At 40.0% G+C, this 18,128-nt stretch overlaps 1 long non-coding RNA gene across 5 annotated transcripts in view; it reads right to left on the bottom strand.

Annotated features, from left to right (window-relative positions):
• The window catches only part of LOC144300675 (uncharacterized), a 44,354-nt gene extending 27,051 nt beyond the window's left edge, over nt 1–17,303 (bottom strand). For 2 of the 5 annotated variants that reach the window (XR_013367483.1, XR_013367479.1), the window contains exons 1-2: nt 16,875–17,303; nt 1,784–1,901 (exon numbers count right to left, since the gene is read on the bottom strand). This is a non-coding gene — a long non-coding RNA (uncharacterized LOC144300675). Of the gene's footprint in view, nt 1–1,783; nt 1,902–16,469 lie in introns of all 5 variants that reach the window. The other 3 variants (XR_013367482.1, XR_013367481.1, XR_013367480.1) reach the window with 3 other exon arrangements.
• Between the last annotated feature and the right edge of the window lie 825 nt (nt 17,304–18,128).

Genomic DNA, 18,128 nt, shown 5'->3' on the forward strand with positions numbered 1-18,128 from the left:
GGGAAAAAAGGGAGAGAGACAAACCAAGAAACAGACTCTTAATAAAGAGAACAAACTGGTGGTCACCAGAGGGAAGGTGGGTGGGGGATGGGTGAGATAGGTGGGTGATGGGGGTTAAGAAGGGCCCTGTGATGAGCACCAGGTAATGTATGGAATTGTTGAATCACGACATTGTACACCTGAAACTAATATAACACTGTATGTTAACTAACTAGAATTGAAATAAAAATGTTTTAAATAATCAAAGACATGGTAAAGACAACATAAAACACAAATATATTCTAGTAGAACAGTATCTTGGCAGATTACACAGAAAAAATATCTTTTCATGTTTTAGGTGAAGACAAACACTAAAACAAACAAATTTATAAAAACTAAGCAAACTTTGCTTAGATTGTTGACTAATTTCATAGCCTTTTGGATCCATTCTTCATACTGTTTTACCTCTATAAATCAGAAGAGCTTCTTTAATCTTTAGATCAACTCCTTGCAAATTCCCCCTTATTGACTAATCACATCATCTTTTGTGTACATTCTGTTTACTTAGCCAAGATAAGGCAATTATTTCAATGCCCTTCTGTTACAGTGCCTATGGCGTCATTATCAAGAGACTCCTTTTAGGCTGAATGTCAGAGGTAGAAGCATCTAGCTGTCTTATCTGTGAAGCTATAAATTTTTTCAGGATTCTACTTGCTTTCATTCTAAGGTACTTTCAAAATGCTTGGCAGGGTGTGAGAGTTCTAACAATGGAGTTATTTCCCAGTTCTACTTTGTGCTTATCTATTAATCTCCGATTTCTGGCTTAACATCACTTATAAAAGTGAGAAGAGAGCTGGAATCCTGTCTGCCTCAAGAACTGCTCCTGGATGCTGTCTACCAGTTCCCATAGTTCTCCAACCTCTGTCCTTTCTTTGTTTACAGGACTAGATTAGAAACCAATCTGTCTTCAGATGGAAGATCTTAGGGATATTTTCCAAAAGACATCTTCCAACTTTGATGGCATTTCTAAGCCCCTCTGGTTTCCTATAAACTTAAGGTCTTTTAAATCATGCTCAAAGCTTCCCATTCTGCTTCTTAGGCTTCTCCTAATGATGAATCAATTGGTATATATTAGGCAGTTCTGGATTATACGTTCCTAAAATTATTCTAAATCCTTCTGCAAATGTCTCCGTTCTGTTGATTATTTGGAAAATCTAACAATGGCTCTTGGCTCAGAGAAAATTCAGTATTTCACAACAACAGAGAAGGGCTCCCTGTTCTGAAGGAGGTTTTGCTTAGAGGCAACTGAGTCTTAGGGGAGTCTGGCTGGTCAGGAAGAAGGAAATGAATCAGAGGGAAAGATGGAGCAGTAGGGGAGAGGAACATAGAATAAAGGCTCCTAGGTTCAAGGTGGGATTTAGGGGAATCTAGAAGAGATAGTGTAAGCTTTTCTTTTGCCTTAGCCAAAGACTCTTTAAGAAAGAGGCTTTTAAAACTAAAAAACCTTTAGATGCTTCTTTATGCTAATTAGAAAAAATGAAAACTATTGGAAATTTGAAATTTTGCTCTATTTTTCTTCTAAGATGCCTCTCAAATAAACAATCTTGGTCATATCAAAAACTCCACAAATATCCTTGGTTAACACATGCCATTTAGTAAAATAAGCACACAAGTTTGGATTATAATGTAAACATGTTATCATGTAGCAGGAGTTCACCCTAGAGGAGGAAACATGGACTTAACTTTAGACAGAGTCAAATCCATTAAGAGTCTGGGAATATTTCATCCAAAAATGTTAACATACCTCATGTCTCAGCCTCCCAAAGTAGCAGATGGGTCCTTCAGCTACAACCCTAGACAAGGCTTTGGCTCCAGAAATATGGAATGGTTTGCAAAAAGGTGTCTCCTGAAACCAGACTCTCCTGGAAAAAAGGCAAGAGTGAGAAAAGTTCTCAAGTGCTTCTGATGAGTGACCAAAGGATGCCACGCCAGTCTTAGAACAGACCAGCCTTCAGAACTTGCTATTTCCCAGGGCTGGCTTGAGAAATGGGCTCATTTCAAGGTCCCTCTCAATGAGAGACAATAAAATGGGAAAGGGAAAGGCCGAGACAGACATTCACTTTAGTAATGAGGTTGACTCCCACCATGGATAATCATTTCACAAACCTGATCAGACAGCCAAAAGTTAGAGCATTCCTTACCCCTAGAAGACAGAATAAACAGCATCTGGGAGCTCACTGACAGAGACAGTTGTCCTAAGCAATATAAGATTCCCCTACCCCTACACCCCAGCATCGTGGTCAGGAAAGTCCCTACACCTAGCAGGGGGCTCCACAGGGCTCCAAGGAGAGAGCTGTTGCCACTGAAAGTTCTCTGTGCTGACGGGATCTCGGTGGGACTTCCCAAACGCCAAAATGTCTGGATCCTCAACCACCACCAACATGGCCTGTTGATAAGGTGCAGCTGAGTTTGTTGTTTACCAAGGTAAAGTAATTTCACTACACAGCAGAGTTATAACAGTGCCTCAGAGGAGGGAACTGACTGAGGTTTGGGAGTCGGACCTGAAGCAGGGCTCAGTTATGATTGAGTTAACAGTCATGAGAGCAGTCCAGGACTGAAAGACACAACAAAGGGAAGACTTCAAGATAAAAGATTCCTTTGACTCTTAGGGCATAAATAGTTGATGTTTCCTGAGGAAGAGTGAATGGGTCCTTCAGGATGTCCCAGTAAGGAGACAATTGCCCCTAATCAAACCATTGCCTGGGCAAGGGATTCATGAGAAAAATAAATTATGTTAATGAAAGCAGAGGAATAACATAAAATTATCCTAATGCAGACAGTAGAATGTGATTTCAGCTCTCAGTGTAAAGGCAGCATGTGGGGTAAAGGCTCTTAAGTAAGAAACTATGGTAAATAGTATATATAAATAAATAATGACAATATACATCCTACTATTTAATATTCAAAAATAAACCTTTGAAAAATTCATGTCAACACTGGGGTTGGCAAAGTAAAATAAATAAATAAATAATGAACTTTTATTGAACACTTGCTCAGTTCCCAGCAATTTTACAAGTCTTCTCATATATTCCTCACCACAACCAAGTGTTGTAAGTATTACTGCTCATTTTGGCAGCTGAGGCGATTGAGCACCCAAAAAGTAAAACAAGTTGTCTAAGACCACAAACACCACACAGAAAGTGACAGAGCCTTAACTTACACTCAGGACTTGTGACTCCAAGCCCAGCCTGGTTTCACTATATCACAACTGCCTCCAAGCACAAGAAAACCTGAAGCAAAATATCAGCCACACATGTGGAGTAATACTCAACCCAAAAAGATGATCCAAGCCAGGAAGCCTCCCAGAATCATCATTTATCACCATATTTTAAGTCCAGGTCTCCCTCTTTTTTCTCTGACCATAGTTTCCTTCCCCTTGCATGGAATACAGTTTTATTCAAGTGCCATACTTTAAGAACCAGTGCTCAGGTAACAGTTTCTGCTCCTGGCCAGTTCACTCAAAGAGAGCCATGCAAATGCAGGCATGGTCATGAGACAAAAGTCCCCTCTTGTCCCCAGAGACCCATAGCATGCACATTTCTCACACTGTGACTTGCATTTCCAGGCAGCATATCAGGTTACAGCATGAGTGGGAAAAGAACTTCCTCCTTGGATTTGACCTCACTGGAGCCACTACAGGATCAAGGGAAAAGAGGATGGTTGCCAGTTCTGGGTGGCTCCAGGACAGCTAAGGAAAAGCCTTCAAAGAAAGCTGAGGGTTTTTCGTTTGTTTGTTTGTTTGTTTGTTTGTTTGTTTGTTTGTTGTCTTCTCCTGGGTTTTCAATATGTATCTGAGTCAGGCTCTAATGAGGAGAGGATGAGGATGTTCATGCTCTCCGCGGAGGAAGGCCTTCTCCATGCTCATGAGACCCACCTGAGCTCTCTCCTGAGCAGTGTGGGAGACACATGTGGAGGCAATGACTCCAATTTAGAGTGGCCTCAATCATAGTGACCACCCACCGAATCACTGATGAGTGAACCATTCTGCTTCTGCATTTTGCTTCTCGGGATTTTATTTTAATTTCACAGCCTTATAAGGTAACTACTATCATCCCATTTCATAGGTAAGCAAACCAAGATTCAGTAGTTTTAGGACAAAGCTCCAATTGGCTTTTAGCCACTAATCAAGACACTCCTAGACAAAACAGAACCATGAGTGAGTCTTGCTCCCAACTAACTCATTTCATTCACTAGGATTTGTCCTTGTACGCTATTCAAAACTTCCTTAAGTTCTGTTGTTTGATTTCAAGTGTACACATTACTTACCAAAAAGGAAAACTAGTTAGTCAATACTTTCTTCTATCTCTCCCCTTCTCAGAAGCAGCCCTAATGCCTAATTCTTGAGAGAATTTTAAATTGTTTTTACCTCTAAGTTTGTCCCCAAAACCCCCAGTGTATGCTGGAGCAGTTGGTGAGGAGAGTTAGAACAAGTGAGATAATCCTCTGCTCCCATTCTTGATGTTACACTGGTGTTTGACCACCCTCCCATGCCATTGACAAAGACAGAGCAGGACCAAGACTGGAGTCTGTGTGGGGTCATCAGAGGATGCAGGATTATAGTCCACACTTTTTTTTTTTTTAAGATTTTATTTATTTATTCTTGAGAGACACACAGAAAGAGGCAGAAACACAGGCAGAGGGAGAAGCAGGCTCCATGCAGGGAGCCCGATGTGGGACTCGATCCCAGGATCCCAGGATCATACCCTGAGCCAAACACAGACGCTCAACCACTGAGCCACCCAGGCGTCCCAGTCAACACCTTTTAATGCAAGATGTGAATTGTTACTATCTCATATAATCCCCCACTACTTCTATTAAACTTCGTTACTTTCCAATTTGTTGTTTCTGATCTTTTTGGAGTAAGCAGGATTAGTTCAGTAATTCACTGGATTTAAAACTACTATGGTGGTGGCATCTGGGCGGCTCAGTCAATTAAGTGGCTGACTTGATTTTGGTTCAGGTCATGATCTTAGGGTCCTGGGATCCAGCCCTGCATCAGGCTTCCTGATGAGCAGGGAGTTTGCTTCTCTCCTTCTGCCCTTCCCCCTGGTGTCTCTCTGTCTGTCTGCCTGTCTCTCTCATTCTCTGTTTCTTCTCTCTCTTCTCTCGCTCTCTCTGTCTCAAAAATAAATAAATAAATCTTTAAAGAAAGTACTGTAGTAATAGCCTTCATGTATCTTAGAAGAGTGATCACATAGTATTACTAATAATGAAGAGCCCATTTCCATTATAGCACAAGCTCATCTTCATCAAGTGAATTGGAAACAATGTATACTCTCATTTGGATTGTTCCATGAGCTGAAGGATTGCACAAGCATGATTTTCCTCTCTGGCTCCCTTCCCTGTCCATTTCCTTCTTTTTTATCAGAGTGAGGTGAAATGAATCCAAGGACAGAATACAAAAAAAAAAAGTTCAACTTCAATGAAAAATAATTCATTGCCTATAGCACACCCTTCCAGAGTCTGATTCCTAGCTTGTTCACTGTCGTCACACTTCTTTGTAAACTGCAGAAAAGGATAGATGGGAAAATTTACCTTACTGTATAGAATATTGGTAGATTTCACCATTTCTGCAGAAAAATTAGTTTTCCCTCCATTTGCAATTCAACTCGTTTACTCCACATAATTTGTGTTGTTTTCACTTTCCACTGGATTAGTTTTAATATCTGTCTAGTACCATCATTGATTAAAGGCTAAAATAAAATCTTCAACATGTGTTCATTTTTATATCTCTAAGAAGAATCTGGCTTTCACCTTTTCCTGAAAATTATCTTTTGAGAGAGATTTCTTCATCCTTGGCCAGTGCTGTAATGTGGCATTATTCATCTCTAATCTGGACTTCACAAATTCTTCTTAGCAACTCTTTGTTTACACAATTGAGCCTCTCATAACATTTTGATCCCATATCACTTGATGTCTATTTGTAAGTGATTTTTCTTGATTGTACTGTGTACTTCTGAAATTAATCGCAATGTGTTGGCGCCATTGGGGTGGAATGTGCCCAAGAATACTAGCCAGGAGAGTGTTTCATTTCAATGATAAAACTATAGAATCAATTATCTATTTTCTAGTGAAAAAAAATAAGACCGGTAAAGGAATATTATGAAATATTTTAAGAGTTATGTGGATAGTTGTCTAAATTAGTAATATAGTTCTAACATTAGATTTTCAAGAAATGAAAAAAAAAGATTTTCAAGAAATGTCTTACTTTGAATGTACTCTCAATAATAACATTGAAATAACTCAATAGGTGGAAAAAGTCTCCAGTGCTTTGTAAAAGGAAACATATTTGTAGAGTTAATGTCTGTAGTCCTTAGTGAATATTTAGGACATCATATTACTAAAGGGTTTTGAGGCACATTCAGTTCACTTGGGTACAAAGCAACATTCATTTAAAGCTATTTTAAGTTTGATAATTCAGAGGAGAGCTAACTGGTTTAAACGATCTTCTGTAGGATAGATGGAACATGTTTTTGAAGTAACTGTAGATTCAGAAATAAATTAGTTAACAGGTCATTGATTCCTGCATTGTTTAACAAAGAATATCATTTACTTCAAGATTTCTGTATAACTGAAAACCAATACTAAAATAAAAAATTGGGGATCCCTGGGTAGCGCAGCGGTTTAGCGCCTGCCTTTGGCCCAGGGCGCGATCCTGGAGACCCGGGATCGAATCCCACGTCGGGCTCCCAGTGCATGGAGCCTGCTTCTCCCTCTGCCTGTGTCTCTGCCTCTCTCTCTCTCTCTCACTGTGTGCCTATCATAAATAAATCAAAATTTAAAAAAAAATAAAAAATAAAAAAATAAAATAAAATAAAATAAATTGGAGAATAAAAATTAATTATATCCTAAAAATGTTACAGTGGATAGCAAAAAGGATAATTCTTAATACAATCTACTGATTTTTCTTCAGTTCACTCCCTGAATAGTAAAAATCACTTGCATCATTAACTTTTTTTTTTTTTAATTTTCATTTATTTATGATAGTCACAGAGAGAGAGAGAGAGGCAAAGACACAGGCAGAGGGAGAAGCAGGCTCCATGCACCGGGAGCCGGATGTGGGATTCGATCCTGGGTCTCCAGGATCACGCCCTGGGCCAAAGACAGGCGCTAAACCGCTGCGCCACCCAAGGATCCCTTTTTTTTGCATCATTAACTTTTTAAAAGCATTTTGCTGTAAATATAAATCTTTTTTGAAACAATAAATGGGAATTAATTTCTAGTAAATTCTTTCCAAATATCTGAAATGTTGAGAAATAGAGGTAAGACAAACACCTTTGTATAACCAGCGCTGCTGCTCTGTAGCACACATTAAATTAAAATGAAAAATGTAATCGAGAAGCAAAGGGAGCTATTAAAAGACATGTTTCTGCCACTTTTGAAAATGCCTGGATGCTAAACAAGCAAGCGATGGAACAAAGTTCAAACACATATTGCAAAAGGAGAAACACTCATGAATCAATTAATAGCATGAAATCTTACCCCCTACTGCCCCAAAACTGCCTACTCCCAAGGACAGAGCTCTAAATAATATTAGAGAATATCACACATAAAACAAGAGATACAACCTCCTGTATTCTCTTCTATCTCATCCTCAAAGCTCAAATTCTTGCTTCTCCACAATTATTGTGCCAGGTTTTACCCAACTTTCTCCAACAGCCAGATACCTAAGCTGAGTCCTAGTCTGAAGGAAAGAACCACTCTCCCTCCTTATCTCAGGAAAAGAACAGCTCCAGGAACAACAAAGACGGTATAAAGCTAATGGAGAAAAATATCAAAATCAACACTTCATGTTATCATGGTACATTATCCTCAGTTCAAAGTCATCCAGCCCTCCTGCAACTGTATATCTATTCACTCACTGCCTAATCATGTTTACCAGTTGATATCAGACTCCTGAGGCTCACCTTAGGGCTGTCTGGCACAGGGATTTCTTCACACAGGGGACTGAGCACCCAGAGGCACACTAGATAGCCCCCTAGGATGTGAAAGGAAAGATTGGAACTTTTATTTATATTTCTGTTTACTAAAATAAAATAAGGAAATAGCACTTTCTTAGTATTTAATAAGTGGTTGCCTATGGGACATATATAATGTATATATGACATTTATGAAGAAAAATGCATATAATAATGATATGTATGAGATATTATTCAGCCATAGAAAGGAATGAAATCTTTCCATTCACAATTATGTGGATGGAGCTAGAGAGTATTATGCTAAGCAGAATAAGTGAGTCGGAAAAAGACAAATGCCATATGACCTCACTCATACATGGAATTTAAGAAACAAAACAAATAGGCAAAGGGCGGGGGGGGAGAGAAACCATGAAATAGACTCTTAACTATAAAGAACAAACTGAAAAAAATAAAATAAAAAAAAATAAAGAACAAACTGATGGTTACCAGAAGGGATATGGATAGCGGGATGGGTGAAATAAATGATAAGGGATTAAAGAGCACACCTACCATGATGAAAAAAATAAAATATAATAATAATAACAATAGGGTAGCCCAGGTGGCTCAGCGGTTTAGCGCCACCTTCAGCCCAGGGCCTGATCCTGGAGACCCTGGATCGAGTCCCATGTCAGGCTCCCTGCATGGAGCCTGCTTCTCCCTCTGCCTGTGTCTCTGCCTCTCTCTCTCTCTCTCTCTGTGTGTCTCTCATGAATAAATAAATAAAATCTTTAAAAATATGAGAGGCACCATTGGGTGCCTATAATATATAGTAATAACAATAGGTGGCATTTATAAGGCTTTCCAATGTGCCAATCATTTCAGCAGGTTGGCTCCTTGATTTTTCACAATAGCCCATGGATAAGATCACCACAAAACTCACCTTATCCACAACAAAGCCCTTCAGGGAATGACAGGGCACTGTTAATAACTACTATGGCAACATTTATTAATCTGGACCAGCCCAGGGAATAGGTTTATAGAGCACTGTATCTCTGGAAGCAATGTCCAGACCCAAGAACCGCCTAGTCAAGGCCACATGCACAGACCAATGGAAGTTAGGCTCTAGGCTGGGCTCTCAACCATACTGCTGCATGGCATGATGGAAACCCAAATAAATCAGTAAATGACTTGACTGACAAGAGGCTGAGATAAAAAGAAAAAAATATATATACAGAGGGACAAGATGAAATAGGCCCCTCCTCCCTATACCCTCCATCCCTGCAACTAAGCACAAATACAAACCCTTGGATGATGCACCAGGCAATCCCAGGAAGACTCTGGAAAAAGGTGAAAGGAAGGCAGGTAAGCCCAAGATTCAAGGTTGGAGAAGAAGCCCAGCACTTGGCCTCAGTCCCCACCCAATGGAGGAAGACTACCATGCACAATGCTTCTCCACTTCCACCCAGCAACCATGGGTGTCCAGATGTGCTCAACCTCCAAATGAAACAGGATTCCCCTGAAAACACCGGATGAACCACTGGTAGGTATCCATTGGAGCCTTACCAGAAACCAATGGCCAAGAAGCTTTCCTTCCTACCGGGCCTGCGATGCCCCTTTCCAGATGAGACACACCTGTGAAGGAGTGGAGACAGAGAGGACCCACCACAGTAATGGCCAGTAGGGAAGAGTCTATCACAAACAGCATGTAGGCTCTCCTGCTCTACCCAGACACACCTGGACCTAGGACACAAGTGCAGGGATCTTACCACAGCCCTCTCTCACTGAGAAACACATATCAGCTAACCTTGGAAAGTGCCTCCCACTTCGCAGGACACATCATCAGGGACCAGTAAGAGCCCCCAAGGAACCAGAAAAACCAAACAGACCAAAACAGCATTGAAAAGACTCTGAAAATGAAACTGCTGTTAGTACCACAGTCCACAAAAATAGCTTAAGACCCTGTACTAAACCTAAACAGGGTGACTGTCTGCTAAAATGTAAGATTTAAATAAGACCCAGAGACTCCTGACATGATAGATAAAATGTCCAGAGTACAACTTAAATTCTCCTATCATACAGAGAACCAGGAAAATAACAACTCAGATGAAAAAAAGATGATAAACTGATGCTACCAATGATATTAATAAGATATTGGGATTATCTGACAAGGATTTTAAAGCAGCCATCACAAAAATGCTGCCATAATCAGTTACAAATTCTCTTGAAACAAATGAAAAAGTAAATCTCAGAAAAGAAAGAACAGATAAAAAAGAATTGAAAATCATAAAACTGAAAAACAGAATAATAGAAATGAAAATTAAGTTGATAGGCTCGGTAGTAGAACAGAGATTAAGAGGATCAAATCAGTGAACTTTTAAGTTAGGACAACAGAATTCATCCATTATAGCAAAGAAGAGAAAATATATTTAAAAAGAAAAATTGAACACAGTCTCCGAAACCTATGAGGCAAAAGATCCAACATTCATACCATCAGAGTCCCATAAGGAAAACAGATGAGAGGATGAGACATGGCTAAAGAAATAGCTGAAGGAAAAAAGCTGAAAAGTTCACAAATCTGTCAAAAAACAGAAGTCTAAAGATCCAAAAAAACTAAACAAACTTTAAATAATATGTTTAAAGAAGTAAAAGAACTCTCAACCATTAAAAAACAAAAACTGCAGCCATTAATTCTATACCCAGCAGGGATCCTTCTGCAGCTATCCTGCAGAAATGGAGGAGAAATAAAAATATTCTCAAATAAAGGAAAACTAAACAATCTGTCATTAACAAGCCAATCTTTAAAGATTGGCTATAGAAAGTACTTCAAAATGAAAGGAAATGACAGAAAAAAAAATATAAAAGAAGAAGAATCAGAAAGGAAGAAGAAAAAACAGGAAGAGTAGACATGGATACACACACTAGACAATCCTTTTCCTCATGAATTGTATAAATTATATTTGATCATTGAAATAAAAGTCATAACACCGGGCAGCCCTGGTGGCCCAGCGGTTTAGCACTGCCTTTGGCCCAGGGTGTGATCCTGGAGACTTGGGATCGAGTCCCATGTAGGGCTCCCTGCATAGAGCCTGCTTCTCCCTCTGCCTGTGTCTCTGCCTCTCTCTCTCTCTCTCTCTCTCTCTCTCTCTCTCTGTCTGTGTCTGTCATGAATAAATAAATAAAATCTTTTTAAAAAAGTCATAACACCTTCTGATTCATAAGAAAGTGATATTTAAAAGCACAAAAGGAAAAAGGGACTAAATAAAAGTGAGATTTCCACACTTTATTGAAAATGGTACAATATTGATATGAATCAACTATTAAAAGTCACATATGTATATTTTAATACCCAGAGTAATCACTACAAAAACTATACAAAGAAGGGCACCAGGTGGCTCAGTTGGTTAAGCATCTGCCTTCACCTCAGGTCATGATCCCAGGGTCCTGGGATTGAGTCCTGCACTGGGCTTCCTGTTAAGCAGGGAATCTGCTTATCCCTCTCCCTCTCTGTCCTCTCCCCCTTGCTCATGCTTTCTCTCTCTCTCTCAAATAAATAAATAAAATAATAAAATATTTTTTAAGGACTATGAAGAGAGATACACTAAAATACTAAGGATAAATCAAGTCGGAATCCTAGTAATGTTCAAGTAGCCCATAAAGAAAGGAGGAAAAAAAACAGGATCAAGACCTTGAGAAAACAAAAAATAAAGCGATACTTTAAGTAAAAACTACAACCAATAATCACCTAAATATAAATTGTCCAAATATACTAATCAAAAGAAAAAGATTAGCAGAGTGAAAAAAATAAACATGATACAACTGTATGATGCTTATAAAAAAAAGGTTGAAAACAAAAAGATGGAAATATATATATTATATAAATATTAGTTTTTAAAAAGAAGTAGTAGCTTTATTAATGTCTGATACAGTAGACTTCAGAGCAAAGGAAATTGCTAGAGACAAAGAAAGACATATATATTGATTAAAAAAATTAATCTACCAGGAAGAAATAATGATCCTAAAGAAGAAACACACTAATCTACACATACAGTTGACAGTATCAACTGCCTCTCTAAACAACTGATAGCACTAACTAGAGAGAGTTCTGCAAGGATATAAAGGACCTGAAAAAACAAATCAACCAAGAGGATCTAACTGACTTATATACAAATACTACATAGCAACAGTAGAATATAAATTGTTTTCAAATGTACATGGAACATTCACTAAGATAGTCCATATGTTGGGTGATAAAACAAACATTAACAAATTTAGAACAATTAAAATCATACAGAGTATCTTTTCTCATTATGACAGAAATCAATAATAAAAGGCAACAGAAAAATCTTCAAACTTTTAAATAATCCATGGGTCAAAAAGGAATTCTCAACAGACATTGTGTTTAAAAACACAGAGCAGAAAAACAAAAATGCAGTATTTCAAAGCAGCATGCAGTCAAAGCAGTAAAGAGGGATGTTTATAGCACTAAATTCTTACATTAGAAACAAGAAAAGGCCTAAGTTCCTACCTCAAGAATCTTGATAAAGAAAAGAAAAATAAATCTAAAGAAATCCCAAGGCAAGAAATATAAAAGCAGAAGTCAACGGAATTAAAAATAGGAAAATAATAGAGAAGACCAATGAAACAAAAAGCTAGTACTATGAAAACAACTAATAAAATTGGTAAACCTATAGCAAGATTGACAAAAATAAAGACACAACTCACAAACAGGAGATATGACTACAGATCCTGTAGTCATTAAAAGATAATAAGAAAATACTATAAACAAATTTATATTAATAAATTCTACAACTTAGAAGAAATAGACTAACACAAACCACCAAAAGTCATCCAACAAATACAACAATCTGAATAGTCTTATAACCCTTAAAGACATTGAATTCACAATTAAAAGGAGGGGGAAAAGCAATCTCCAAGACAAAAGTTTTCACTTAGAAGAATTCTATCAAACATTTAAAGAAAAATTGAAACTAATCCTACACAATCTCTTCCAGGTGATAATAAAGAAAGGAACACTTCCCAACACATTTTCTGACACCTGAAAACAAAAGCCGAAAACAAAACCAAAGTGCAAATAATAATAATAATAATAATAATAATAATAATAATAATGCAGATCAATATAGCTAATGAAGTTAGATGCAAAAATCCTCAATAAAATATTGACATTTTAAGTTCAATAATGTACAAAAATAATAATACGAAGTTGGATTGTTCCAAGTATGCAAGGCTAGCTCAGTATTTGAAAATCAATCAACATATTCCACCAACAACAAAAGAAGAAAAATTATATTAATTCATGCAGAAAGAGCATCTGATAAAATATCATAATCATTCAATATAAAAATGGAGAGAAATTAGAAATAAAGGGGAATTACCCAATAAACAGCATCTAGCACTACCAAAAAACCTGACAGCTAACATTATTCTTAATGACAAAAAACTGAACAGTTTCTCCCTAAGATCAGGAACAAGGCAAGGCTCTACTACTTTTATTCAACATAGTACTAGAAGTTCTGCCACTGTAAGAACAAGAAAAAGAAACAAAAGGCATAAAAATTAAAAAGAAGGAGATAAAACTCTCTGTGTTTGTAGATGACATGATCATCTACATAGAAATCCAAACCAATATATCAAAAAAACTCCTAGAAATAAAACATAAGTTCAACGAAGTTTCAGGATACAAGATCAGCCCACAAAAATCAATCACATTTCTACATACTAGTAATGAACATTTTGTAACTAAAATTAAAACAAATTATCATTTACAATCACTCCAAAGAAAATTAAATACTTAGATATACACTTAACCAAACATGTACAGGAACTGTATACTGCAAATTGCAAAATGCTAGTGGAAAAAATAAAAGAAGACATAAATAAATGGAGAGACATACTGTGTTTATGAATTGGAAAATTCAACATAGTAAAGATGTCAAGCCTCCCAAATGGGTCCACAGGTTTAACTGAATTCTTATCCTATATCTAGCAGGTTTTATTATAGATAGAAAAACTTATCTAAAGATTTTTATACACAGTCACAAAGGTAAAACAATCTTGAAAAAAGAAGAAAGTGGGAGGAAGCACTCTATCTGTTATCAAGTCTTATAACCATAGTAATCAAGATAGTGCAGTGTTGCAAAGCAACAAACACATAGATCAATAGTATAAAACAGAGAACCCAGAAATAGAGTCAGAAAAATATTCTCAAATGATTTTTGAAAAAAGTGCCAAAGCAATCCAATGAAGGAAAGCTAACAGTCTCAAGAAATGGTACTGATAAAACTGATATCTGAGGGTAAGGGGAAATTAATTAAACCTCTTATACAAAAAATAATTCAAACTGGATCATAAACCTAAGTGTATAATGCACACCTATAAAATTTTTATAAAAGACAGAGGATAACATTTTTAGGATCTAAAGTTAAAAAAGAGTTCAAAACTTGACACCAAAACCATATCCATTAAAGGAAAAGTTGATAAATTGGATTTCATCAAAACTAAATACTTTTGCTCTGTGAAAATCCGTATGAAGAGGATGAAAAGACAAGCTACAGACTGGGAGAAAATATTGGCAAACCATGTATCTGACAAAGGATTAGCATCTAGAATATATAAATATCTCTCAAAATTCAATAGTAAATAATAATTCTATTAAAAATGAACAAAAAACCTAAAGAGGATATCCTGAAGAGGAAACACACACATGGCAAATCAATACAATGAAAAGACGGTCAATATGATTAGGCATTAGAGCAATGAAACTTTAAACCATTATGAGATTACTGTAGAATCACCAAAATGGGTAAGATGAACAAAGTGACACCACCAAATGTTGACAAGAATGTGGAGCAACTGGCTCATTTATACACTGCCGGTGAGAATGTTAAATAGTATAGTCATTCTTAAAACAACTTGGCAGTTTCTTATGAAATTAAACATTAAACTACCATACAACTCAGCAATTGTACTTTTGGACATATATCCCAGAGAAATGAAAACCTATGGTTTCAAAAACCTTTACACAATATTATAACGTCTTTATTTGTTAACAGCCCAAAACTAGAATCAGTCCAAATGCCCTTCAGCAAGTAAATGAATAAAAAAAAAAAATGTGGTACAGACGTACTATAGAATAGTATCCAGCAATAAACAACAACAAACCATTAGGGTGCCTCAGTGGCTCATTCAGTTGAGTGTTCAACTCTTGATTTCAGCTCAGATCATAATCTCAGGGTCATGAGATCGAGCCCTACATCAGCCTCCACACTCGCACTGAGTCTCCTTTAGATTCGCTCTCTCTCTCTAAAATAAAAAAAATCTCTGTAAAAATAACAAACTATTGATGCATGCAACGACTTGGATGACCCTCCAGGTTGTGCTGAATTAAAGAAAGCAATTCCAAAAGCTTCATACTGTGATTCTATGCATATAATATTTTGGTATGGCAAAATTTCAGAAACAGAGGAAGATTACTGGTTGCCCAGGACTAGGAGAGAAGGGGGAAAGAGGCAGAGGGCAGTGGGTACAGTTATAGAAGGGCAACGGGAGGGATCCTTGTAGGGAAGGGACTATTTTAGTGTCTCGACCGACCGTGGTGGTGTACCTAGGAGCCACACAGGTGTTAAAACTATATAGAACAAATAAACATGTATACAAATTGATGCAAGTAAAACTGAATAAGGTATGTGAACTGTGTCAATATTAATATCCTGGCTGAGAAAATATACTATAGTCTAATGAAATGTCATCACTGTGGGAAACTGGATAAAGAGTATATGGAATCTCTCACGTTTTTTTACAACTACATGTGAATCCACAACTATCTCAATAAAAAGTTTAGTTAAATAAAAAAAAAAAAATGTGGTCCTGACTGGGTCAGAGTTCTGAGCCAAGTTGCTGTTTGGTCCAGAGATACCCCCCTCACAAATGTACACATACACACACACACACACACACACACACACACACAGCTTCTTGGTGGCTCAGGTGCAAAACAGAATGGTGTGCTTGGCATGGCATCGTGGCCTCCGTGAGGATCTACTACCACAGCTGCTGTTGTTGATGCATGAATATGAGGTGACAGAGGGAACTTACTGTCCAGACTTCAAAAATCAGTGTACACTCTGACATAGGGTTTGAAGATGGAACATAGTCTTAGGAAACACAAAGTATATGTTGGGATGGATTTCAAAGAAATCTCTTTAAGGTCTTCATATTCCTTGGGTCTCTTAGGTAGAAGTAAAAAGATAATAGCACAAAATCAAACTGTACGATAAGGTCTTGCTCTACATTTATCTAGTAATACCTGTGTAACAAGTATGCTCTAGGCCCTTATACGAATTATCTAATTTAATTTTGAATTACCCAAAGAAGTAGAGTGTTACCCTCATATTAAAGGTGAGAAAACTGAGGTTTTGAATAGTTAAGTAACCAAGTAACCATCCTTGTCTCACACAGAGCAAGTTAAGAATTCTCTACTTGGAACTTGTTGCCTGTTCCCACGGTACTTACATAAAACTCGATAATGGGAGAAAGTAGAAGCGATTGTTTTGAACTGAAAGTTTCTGGATTCCCTGTGAGTTGTCTGCTAAGACGTTAGAATGACCACAGGACAGAACGTACCCGAACATTTCTATTCCTTAGCATTTCACCAGGTGAAGAGAGCACCGTGGTGGGGCTAATCCTGTACTTTCTTTGGAGGTACCAGAGGATTGCTCAGAACCATCCTCACCTTAACCGTGGGTCTTAGTCCCTCTCCTTTATCAAACCACCAGGCAGAGCTGTTAACAACCCATTTGCCAAGATGGATCTTGGTTCTCGCCCTAAGTGTGGCCTAACTTCTGGCAAATTGATCAAAATGCAGTCTGGGAGAGTCACAGAGCGGCCTATTAACCTGTTCAAAGTACAGGGACGTACCCAGAACCCTTTCGACACACAGGGGCTCCGCACAGGGTCCAGCCGGAGTCAGCGCGCGCCCAACGCCCGACGACGCCCCGGGGAGCCGCGCTTGCGGCCTCGCAGACCGTCCGAGCTGCTCCCCGCGGGCTCTGTCTCCCGTGCATCGGCCAAACTCGGCCTCGGGACGCACACGTGGCTCCTCCTGATTTCCCTTTAAAGACTTTTGCAAAACTAGTCCCTACTTGAGGGTTAAGGACGCTCTGCCAGTGTCTGAGGATGACGCTCGCCAGTTGAAATGTTCTAGACGCGACGGTTTCAATGGCTTGTGACTGAACTGGAAACGTGTCTACATTTCATTTTAATTATTGGCGATGACAACACGAGCTTTGCCATCATTTCATCATTCTGTATTTTCCGTCTCTGCCACCTATTTCAAAATGACTTTGCGTCGGCCTAGTTCTGCGTAGTGAGCGTTCGGGGCGCAAACCCTCGGGATCCCGCGCGCTCCGCAGGGGCAGGGGCAGGGGCAGGGGCGGGGGCGGGGGGGTGGGGGGGCCGCGGGCCGGGGCGGGGGAGTCCGGCTCCTCCGGGGGGAAGCAGCGCCTGCGACGCGTGCGCCGTGGCTTGTGCCCTGAGCCCTCCGCCGAGCCTCCTGGGAGCCCCGGAGCGCCCCCGGCCACGCCGCCCGCAGCGGGGCAGCCTGCGGTCCCCCGGGAAGGGGCTGTGCCCGGCGGGGCGGGCGGCGGGAGGGTGTGGCCGCGACCCGGAGGGAGGGAGGGAGCCCCCAGTCGGCGGACGGCGGCTCGAGCGGCCCCGGAGCCGGGCGGGTTTCCGGGCGCCCCTCCCCCGCACAGACCCGGACGCGCCGCGGCTTCTCCCGGTTTCAGTTCAAAGCAGGCTTCGGTGTCTGCGAGCCGGAGAGCTGCGCCAGCGGACACGGGGCTCTCCGGGGCACCCCGCGCCGGGGCGCGCTCCGCAGGGCCCTCCTGCTTACCCCGGGAGCCCGGGAGCCCGGGCCCAGGGGGGAGGGCGGAGCAGTCCGCGGAGGCGGGGGCGGGGCGGGCAGGGCGCCCGGCGGGGGGGCCGTACGGGGAGGCGGGGGCGGGGCGGGCAGGGCGCCCGGCGGGGGGGCCGTACGGGGAGGCGGGGGCGGGGGGCAGGGCAGGGCGCCCGGCGGGGGCGGTGGGGGCCGTCCAGCGAGGCCGGGGGCGGGGGGGCGGGCAGGCGAGGGGGGCGGTCCGGGGCCGGCGGGGCTGTGGGGGCGTCCAGGGA

Source organism: Canis aureus, chromosome 28, assembly GCF_053574225.1.
Source record: "Canis aureus isolate CA01 chromosome 28, VMU_Caureus_v.1.0, whole genome shotgun sequence".
Classification (NCBI taxonomy): Eukaryota; Metazoa; Chordata; class Mammalia; order Carnivora; family Canidae; genus Canis; species Canis aureus.